The following is a 10229-nucleotide window of genomic DNA, read 5'->3' on the forward strand; positions in this document are numbered from 1 at the left end:
GTATGAGGTTGAGTTTTTGAGATTGAGCAGGTATGCTCACAGTTTGGTTTTGAATTATTATGAAAAAGAGTATCTGTTTCGATGAGGGACTAAGATATCATTTGAGGGTTCTGATAGCTCTTCAGAAGAAGCGTGTGTTCGAGGTTTTGGTTAATAAGACGAAGATAGCTGAGAAGGTGAAGCACACTAAGTGCGGGAAAGGGACCGAGAGAGAGGTCAAGTTAAGCCTAAGAGGGATTCGGGTCCCTCTAATTCTGTCCAGCGCCCTAAGAAATGGGCTAGATTTGAGAGGCCTCTGAGGGTTGAAACACTTGTTGCATTGACTAAGATTCAGACTTATAGTGACTTTGGTAGACGTCATCTGGGTGAGTGCTGGAGGAGCTTGGGAGCCTGTTTGCATTGCGAGTCGATAGAGCACCACATTAGGGTCTGTCCCCTCCAATCTAATTAAGTGCAAGCTGAAACTCCTGTACAGACTCCAACTCCGGGTCCATTTCAACCACAGAGGGTAACTCAACAACCACCTAGGGGTTATGGTCCTGCCAAGGGTGGTAACAGTTCTAGTAGGGGTTAGAGAACACCAGTCAGAGGTGCAATTCAGGCTAAGGCACAATAACTACTCTTATGTATGCGGTGAGGTACTGCGAGGACAGAGATGACGCTGATATTATAATGGGTATGTTCTTTATCCATTTTGTTCCGTATTTTGCTTTGATAGACATTGGTTCTACACATTCATATGTAGCTAGTACTATTTCTATGAAATTGGGAATATCTGTTGAGAGTATTGCTAGGGATATTTCTATAATTAGTCCCTTGGGTCAATTGGTTTGGGTTAAAAAATTTTATAAAAGGGTTTTGTTAGAGATTTAGGGTGTTGTGTTTCCAGCTAATCTGATGGAATAAACATCTGGAAAGTTTGATCTGATTTTGAGAATGGAATGGCTCGTGGAACATCAAATCAGTCTAGATTGTACCTCTAAGAGGCTAACTCTGAAATTTGATAATGATACCAAGATTGTTATGATCAGTGGCCATTGAGATTACCTCTTTAATGTGATCTCCACTTTGGTAGCCAAAACGTTAGTTCAGAAAGGTTGTGAGCATACCTGGCCTTTGTTCTAAATCTGGCTTTGCAAAACCTTCTGTTAATGATCTTCAGACTGTAAGGGACTTCCTAGAAGTTTTCCCTAAAGAGTTTTCGAGGTTACCTTCAGACAGGGACGTCGAGTTTGGTATTGAACTTTTACCAGGTACAGCTCCTGTGTTAATTGCCCCGTACCCCATGGCACCAAAGGACCTTATGGAATTAAAAGCTTAGCTTCAAGAACTTCCTGATTGAGGGTTTATTAGGCCAAGTGTGTCCCCATGTGGATCACTAGTGCTATTTGTAAAGAAGAAGAACGACATGATGAGAATGTGTGTGGATTATAGCCAGCTGAATAAGTTGACGGTAAAGATAAGTATCTGCTTCCAAAAATCGATGACCTTTTTTGTCTATTCCCTGAGGCATCCATATTCTCTAAGGTTGATCTCCGCTCTGGGTACAATCAGCTCAAAATTAAGGAGACTAATGTGTATAAGACTACTTTTTGGATTCATTATGGGTACTACGAGTTCTTAGTCATGCTACGAATGCTCCGACTACGTTTATAGATCTGATGGATTGGGTGTTTCAGTCGTATTTGGACCATTTCATCGTAGTCTTCATCGACAATATCTTGATTTACTCTAAGACTGAGAACGAGCATGATGAGCACCTTAGAGTAGTTTTACAGATATTCAGAGAGAAGAAACTCTACACTAAGTTGGATAAGTGTGAATTTTGGTTACGTGAGGTCACTTTTCTGGGGCATGTTGTTTCTGTTGAGGGGATTTGTGTTGAACCTAAAAAGATTGAGGCTAGGATCAAGTGGAAACAATCTAGGAATGTGTTTGAGATCCTAAGTTTTCTTGGTTTGGTAGGTTATTACCGGAGGTTTGTTGAAAGGTTCTTACTTATCGCAGCTCCTTTGACTAAGTTGTTGCATAAGAACGCACCTTTTATATGGTCTGATGAGCAGCAAGCAAGCTTTGAAAAGCTCAATTTCGTTTTGACTCAAGCACCTATTCTAGTACAGCCTAAATCTGGTAGAGAGTTTGTAGTCTACAGTGATGCTTTACAGTCGGTTTGGGCTGTATTTTGATGTAGGATTGTAAGGTTGTGGTTTATGCATCTCAACAGCTTAAGTCACACGAAGGAAACTATCTTACTCATGATCTTAAGTTGGTTGTAGTTGTCTTCGCTCTGAAAATCTAGAGGCATTATTTGTATAGTGAGAGGTATATCATTTACACCGATCATAAGAGCCTTAAGTATCTATTAACTCAGAAAGATTTGAATCCTAAGCAACGTAGATGGATTGAGTTGCTTAAAGACTACGACTACACTATAGAGTACCATCCCAGTATGGCCAATGTTGTGGCCAATGCTCTTAGTCGTGAGCGATGACCGATCTGAGAATGATGTTTGCTCGCATGAGTTTATTTGATGATGATAGTTTTTTGGCTGAGTTGCAAGTTAAACTGACCTAGATTTGTTAGATTCGAGTTAAATAGTTGAGTGATGAGTCCCTGGTTTCGTATTTTTGATAGGTGGAAGATCGTGGGACTTCAGATTTTGGACTAAAAGTTAACGAGGTTTTGTGTTTCAGAGGTTGGGTTTGTGTTCCTAATGATGCTAAGTTGAGGCAATCGATTTTACAGAAAGCACATAGTAGCCCTTATGTTATGCGTCCTGGTGGAAATAAGATGTACCAAGATCTCTGAGAGTTATATTGGTGTCTTGGTTTGAAACAGGAGGTAACTGCCTTTGTTTCTCATTGCTTGACAAGCTCGTAAGTTAAGGCTGAGTACCAACTACCTTCAGGTCTGCTACAATCGGTTAAGATTCTCCTATGGAAGTGGAAGCATGTGATTATGGATTTCATTAGCAGGTTGCTTCTAACACCTACTAAGAAAGATTCTATTTGGGTCGTCATAGGTCAATTAACCAAGTCTACTCATTTCCTATATATTAAGACAGACTATTTGTTACAAAACCTAGCTAAGCTGCATGTCTCTAAAATTGTAAGACTGCACGGAGTCCCAGTTTCAATTATCTCTAACAGAGACACACATTTTACTTCTCGGTTCTGGAAGAAGCTCTATAAGGCACTGGGAACTCAATTGGACTTTAGCAATGCGAATCATCCTTAGACTGATGGACAATCTGAGTGAGTTATTCAAATTCTAAAGGATATGTTATAGAGCTGTGTAATTGACTTCCAAGGTAGTTGGGAGGAATTTCTACCACTGGCTGAGTTTACGTATAATAACAGCTTCTAGTCCAATACTTAGATGGCACTTACGAGGCTTTGTATGGTCGTAAGTGTCATACCCCTCTATATTGGACCGAGTTAGGTAAATGTCAGATTTTGGGTCCTAAGCTATTGTCTGAGGCTAAAGATAATGTTAGACTGATTCGTAATTGTCTTAAGGAAGCTTTTGATTGGTAAAAATCGTATTTAGATCTAAAGAGGTGAGACATCAAGTATTCTGTCGGCGATTAGGTTTTTCTTAAGGTATCTCTATGGAAAATGATTATTTGTTTTAGACGTAAAGGCAAGTTGAGCTCGAGGTTCATTGGGCCTTACCGTATTTTGAAACATGTTGATCTGTCACCTATCAGCTAGATCTACCTCCAGAATTAGATCGTATCCATGATGTGTTCCACGTCTCTATGTTGAAACAGTACTAGTCAAACCCATCTAACATTATTCCTATTGAGGATATAGAGGTAAGATCAGATCTGATTTTCAAGGAGGAGCCTACTCAAATTCTGGATCGAGATGTTAAAGTCTTGAGGAGGAAAATTGTTCCTCTGGTTAAGGTCTTATAGTGGAATCATGGCACTGAGGTAGCCACTTGGGAACTTGATAACTCTTGAAAGTAGTTATAATTCATACTTTTAGACTTAATTAATTGATTATACTTAAGTAAAATTAGCTCCATTTTAGGTAATTGCATGATCATTTCTATTCAATCAAGCAGTGCATCTAAGCATTTGAGATGGTGATTACTTTACTGCATCTTTACTTTTAATTGATTGTGGAAAGGTCTTGTTGTGGCTAAATGGCAAGTTTAAGGGAGAAGAATACCAAATGCTGGAGGTTTGTCAATACATTATGAAAGATTGCCATGGTAATGTTGGTGAAATGACAAACACCTAGTCAGCAATGAGAAAACCAGCATTTGGCCCCCACATGCACGTTTAATAGACAATATTCACCTCAAAATTAGGGAAAAAGACATCATTGGCTGACAGTTTTTACCCTAAAGGACAACCCAAGTATAAAAAGAAATAGAAATGAGAGAGTAAAGGAGGGAGAAAGATGGCAATTTTTCTAAGCTTGGACAGAGGTCTCATTGTGGAAAGAAGGGCAAGATAAGCTGACTGTGAACTTTGGTGAAAACTAGCAACAAGACACCAAGTTAGGGGGATTTGAGTTTTGAAACCCAGATTTCTTCTTCTACAATTTGTTTCAATTCTTCTATTCTAAATTGATATTTTGGGATATTGATGATACGGAAATAACTTGAATTTGTGTAGCCAGCCATGAGTTAACTTAATACGGTTGGGGTTTGCTTTGGATGATGTTTTAACTTCTATTAATGGTTATGGATTAATGTGGTTCATATTACTACTTTACCCAATGGTTGTTTTTGTTTAAATGCTTAAGAGAGTGTTGATGAATGCTCAATAAGTCTTAAGGTAGCATGACACCGACAGGATTTGGTTACCTGGACCGAAGTTTGGTAATATAAGTAAGTGTTGAGTGAAATACTCATGTAAACTCTAGATATAGAGCCTTACCTTATATGATTAGAGGGTTGAGCTTTAGTCGTAGTTTCTAATCCTAAGCCCATAGGCATATAGTGCCTTCAGGGTGAGTAACCCTAGGTCTTGCTTTCGACAAAGGTAAACCACATTAGTATCCAATCGAACAGTAAGTGCACCATAATTTTGCTATGACATTATTCATGATGTTAGAATAGACCCCTTAGTAATCCCAGCCTTCACGACCAATATTCCAACCTTGTTAAAGTCCTTAGTATTCTTGTTTGATTTGTTACAATGGTAATCTCTGCTAGAATATTTCATTACTCTCACTTCTAATGTGTTAATCTCATTTTTATTTCATTAAAAATCATTTGACACATTTATCTTTTCTATTTAATTGTGATAACTTAGACAAAGAGCATTCATCCAATCCTCGTAGGAACAATACTCACTCATCACTTTATTATCTGATTCAACGTGTACACTTGCACAATTCTCACATCATATTCACACGCAACAATTTTTTGGCGTCGTTGTCGGGGATTGGCGACTGGTAACTCTAGTTTTTTTTTTCCATTTTTATAGTTTTAGTTGCTAATTTGTTTGTTTCGTAATCTCAACAGGTCTATTACTAGTTGTATGCGTAGAGGCATTCCTCCTGAAAGACTTTATCCCTTAGATCTAGAAATTGAAAGAACCTTGCTAAGAAGTAGAATGGAACAAAGAGTAATGAATCAAGACGGTAACAATCCACCTGCTACGAATGTGCAACTTAATCTAGGAGCTCCAAATATCAATCCTCTTATTGCTCAGATGTTTGATGATCGGGATAGGCAAATTCTAGAGCATGTAGTGCCTTTCGTAGACAACCTAAATCCTTGAATAGTCAGGCCACGAATTCAAGCTCCCTACTTTGAATTGAAACCTGTAATGTTTTAGATGTTTCAATCAATTGGTCAGTTTGGTAGTTTTCCAATTGAAGATCCCATATTGCACTTAAAACTTTTCTTGAAGGTTTGCAATTCTTTTAGAAAGCAAGGTGTCCCTGAATATGCTTTAAACCTTAACTTGTTCCCTAATCTTTAAGAGAACATGCTAGAACATGGCTCAATACTTTACCATCTGGAACAGTAGAATCATGGAATGATATCTATCAAAGATTTCTACTGCGATATCCCACCCAATATGAATGCCAAACTGAGAAATGACATAACATCCTTCAAGCAACTAGAGGATGAAACACTGTATGAAGCATGGGAAAGGTTAAAAGATTTGCTTAGGAAATGTCCTATGCATGTATTTCAACATTGGACCTAAATGGAGATGTTCTACAATGGTTTGAATGCACAGACATGGATGTGGTTGATGTTTCAACTAATGGAACTTTGTTGGATAAGTCCTACAATGAAGCCTACGAGATTTTGGATAGAATCACCAATAATGATTATCAATACCCCACAACAAGAGCCAGAATTGGTAGGAGAGTGGTTGGATCATTCAAACTTGATACTATTACCTCGCTCACTACTCAGGTATCTTCTTTAGCCAACATGATAAAGACCATGCAAAAGCCTAGTGAGGTGAAAGAGCTAAAAGCATTGGGTTATCTTGTGTTTATTGTGGTGAGGATTACATGTTTGAAGAGTGTCCCTCGAACCCAGCATCTGTCTACTATATGGACAACTTCAATAAGAATAATAATCCTTATTCCAACACGTACAACCCTACTTGGAAACAGCACCCAAATTTTGGGTAGAACAATCAAGGAGCTAGAAATTCCAACACGGCTATTAGATCTAATGCCATGAATGTTCCACCTGGTTTCAATCAGTCTATACTGCCCCATCAACAAGTTCAACAATGACAAACATTATCTTCTTCATCATCTATTGAGTCTCTAGTAAATGAGTATATGGCCAAGAATGATGTTGTGATCCAGAGCCAAGCATCATCATTACAAGCTTTAGAGAATCAAGTAGGATAGATAGCTAATGCTTTGAACTCAAGAACACAAGAAACTTTGCCTAATGATACTGAGAATACAAAACTACAAGGGAAATAATATTGTAAAGTAGTCACTCTTAAAAGTGGCACACAACTATATAGACTTGTCAAGAATATTCTTCCTGAATCAGTGAATTCAGAAACAATTACAAGTAAAACACTTGAACAACCCAATAAAATCACCACAACTGAGAAAATTAGACCAACCAACGCCGAAGCAAACTCAGATAGCACTGCCAAACACAATGCCCAGGCAAAATAATCATTACAACCTGAAGTTCGCCCACCCGCACCATTTCCCCAATGCTTTCAAAATCACAAGCAAGACCAACATTTCAGGCGATTCTTGGATGTCCTTAAGCAACTTCACATCAATATTCCTTTAGTGGAAGCTTTAGAACAAATTCCTAACTATGTCAAGTTTATGAAAGACATACTTTCAAAGAAGCAAAGATTGGGAGAATTTGAAATAGTCGCACTCACTGAAGGGTGCACTACTATGTTGACAAATAAACTGCCTCCAAAGTTGAAGGACTCAGGAAGCTTCGCAATACCTCACTCAATTAGCAACCAATATATTGGGAAGGCCTTGTGTGTTTTAGGAACGAGCATAAATCTTATGCCTATGTCTGTGTTCAAAAAGCTGGGAATTGGTGAAGCAAGACCTACCACAGTAACCTTGCAATTGGCAAAACAATCATATGCATACCTAGAAAGAAAAATCAAAGATTTCCTAGTAAGGGTAGATAAATTCATTTTTCCTATTGATTTCATTGTATAAGACTGTAAAGCTGACAAAGATGTGCCAATTATTCTGGGTAGACGTTTCCTTGCAACAAGTAGGACTGTGATTGATGTTCAAAAGGGAGAATTAACTATGGGGGTGAACGATCAACAAATCACTTTTAATGTTTTCAAGGTTTTGAAATGTGCTACTGATATCGATGAGTGTCATGCTATCAGTTTGTTAGATTTCGTTGTGGAAGAGGAATTTGAGAAAGAATACCATGACAAAGAGCATAATGAATCAGATTCAATTGATATTGATGATGAAGAGCCTTTAGGACACAATAATGAGTTGCTGGAATCTAAACTAATTTTCGATAGACCTGGAAAAAGGTTTGACATATTAGATTTATCTGCTCGAACTTTCAGCCCTTCTAAATTTTCCATAGAAGAACCACTGACCTTAGATTTAAAACTTTACCTTCACAGTTAAAGTACAAATATTTAGGAAAGGATAACATGCTAATTGTGGTTATCTGCTGAGCTAACTAATGAGCAAGAGGTTAAGTTGTTAGTTGTGCTTAAGAAATTCAAAAAAGCATTAGGTTGGACAATAGCAGATATTAAAGGAATCAACCTCACACTTTGCATGCACAAAATTTTGTTGGAAGACTGCCATGGCAATTCTATTAAGTAGCAGAAGAGGTTTAACCCTATTGTAAAAGAAATGGTGAAGAAGGAGATAATCAAATGGTTGGCTGTTAGCATTATCTACCCGATCTCTGATAGCTCTTGGGTGAATCCAGTTCAATGTGTGCCAAAGAAAGGAGGTGTCACTGTGGTTAGTAATGACAGTAATGAGCTTATACCTACATGAACTGTCATGGGATGGTGAGTCTGTATAGACCATCGCAAGCTCAACAAAGCTACAAGGAATGACCATTTTCCATTGCCCTTCATTGACAAAATGTTAGATTGATTAGCTGGAAAGTACTTTTACTATTTCTTATATAGATACTCTCGGTACGATCAGATTGTAATTGCCCTAGATGATCAAGAAAATACAACATTCACCAATCTATATGGTACATTTTCCTTCAAAAGAATGCCCTTTGGTCTATATAATGCGCCAACAATATTCCATTTCCATATTTTCGAATATGGTTGAGAATTTCCTCAAAGAGTTTATGGATGATTTCTTGGTATTTGGGAATAATTTCGAAGGTTGTTTGTACAACTTAGAATTGGTACTTCAACGCTATGAGGAGACTAACCTCTTCTTAAATTGGGAGAAGTGTCATTTTCATGGTAAGAGAAGGCATTGTCCTAGGGCATAAGGTTTCCCATAAAGGAATTGAAGTTGACAAGGAAAAAATTGAAGTGATTGAGAAGCTGCCACCTCCAACAAGTGTTAAGGGAATTAGGAGTTTCTTAGGACAAGCTGGATTCTATATGAGATTTATCAAAGACTTTTCCAAGATCTCTAAGCCTTTGTGTGCCTTGTTGGAACAAAATAAACCTTTCATCTTTGATGAACCTTGTCTAATACCTTTCGAGGATTAAAAAAGCGACTGGTAGTTGTACCAATTGCAATAGCTCCTGAGTGGATATTACCATTCGAGCTCATGTGTGATGCCAATGATTATACCGTGGGAGCAGTATTGGGGCAAAGGAAAGACAAAATATTTCATGCAATCTATTATGCCAGTCGGACTCTAACTAATGTGCAACTTAATTACAGTACCACTGAAAAGGAATTATTGGCTATGGTATTTGATAGCGTGATCTCGTGATAGGTTTTAAATATTTATAATTAATCGTTCTTGAAACTAACTATTAGCACGATGTAGGCAAGTGTACCTATCGAACAGTAGTATAGTTTTAGCAAGACCGGATTGTCAAACCCAAAGGAACTAAAAGTACTAGTAATGACTATCTTTTTATTATCTAGCCTAAGAATAATAGGGTTTTGTTTTAACTAACTAATTATCTAAACTAAGAACTTACAGAGAATAGAATTGGGGAATTGCTTTTGGGAAAATCAATTGAATTAAGACAATACCTAAGGAAAAATCCACCTAGACTGTACTTGTTATTCTGGCTCCGAATCGGGCGATTTATTCATTTATTCATTTATTATCCCTATTCAAGACTAATAACAAGACTAATAACGTCTAATCCCTAGATTGAATAATTGAGACCTTTCTCTAATTAACACCCTATGGTTGCATTAACACGATCTATGGATCCCCTTATTAGGTTTCACCCTAATTTGGCAAAATCTTGTCCCCCTATGTCTAGGCGCGCAATCAACTCCGCCTAATTATGACAAATGTACTCTTAGATAGGGTCTATTCCTCCTCTAAATAAGAGCTTATCTTGAATCAGTATCCTGGGATATCAAAACAAGAATTAAGAACATATAATTAAGAACAAGTTAAATATTTATCATACGATTTAGAAAATAATAACAAGATTCGTCTTAGGTTTAATTCCCCTTAGGTATTTAAGGGTTTTAGTTCATAACTTAATAAGAAAACATCTCAGAATAATAAAGCATACAAAACATAAAGAAAACCCAAAACTCCTGAAGGGGAATTGAGGAGAGATCTTCAGTCTTGATGATGAATCCGGCTTC

General features: G+C 37.6%; 1 non-coding gene across 1 annotated transcript; it reads right to left on the reverse strand.

Moving 5' to 3' along the window:
• Nucleotides 1-6055: 6055 nt before the first annotated feature.
• LOC128282043 (small nucleolar RNA R71) lies at nucleotides 6056-6161 on the reverse strand. The gene has a single exon (XR_008272337.1). It is a non-coding gene; the product is annotated as a small nucleolar RNA R71 (small nucleolar RNA).
• Between the last annotated feature and the right edge of the window lie 4068 nt (nucleotides 6162-10229).

Source organism: Gossypium arboreum, chromosome 1 (assembly GCF_025698485.1).
Source record: "Gossypium arboreum isolate Shixiya-1 chromosome 1, ASM2569848v2, whole genome shotgun sequence".
Lineage (NCBI taxonomy): Eukaryota > Viridiplantae > Streptophyta > Magnoliopsida > Malvales > Malvaceae > Gossypium > Gossypium arboreum.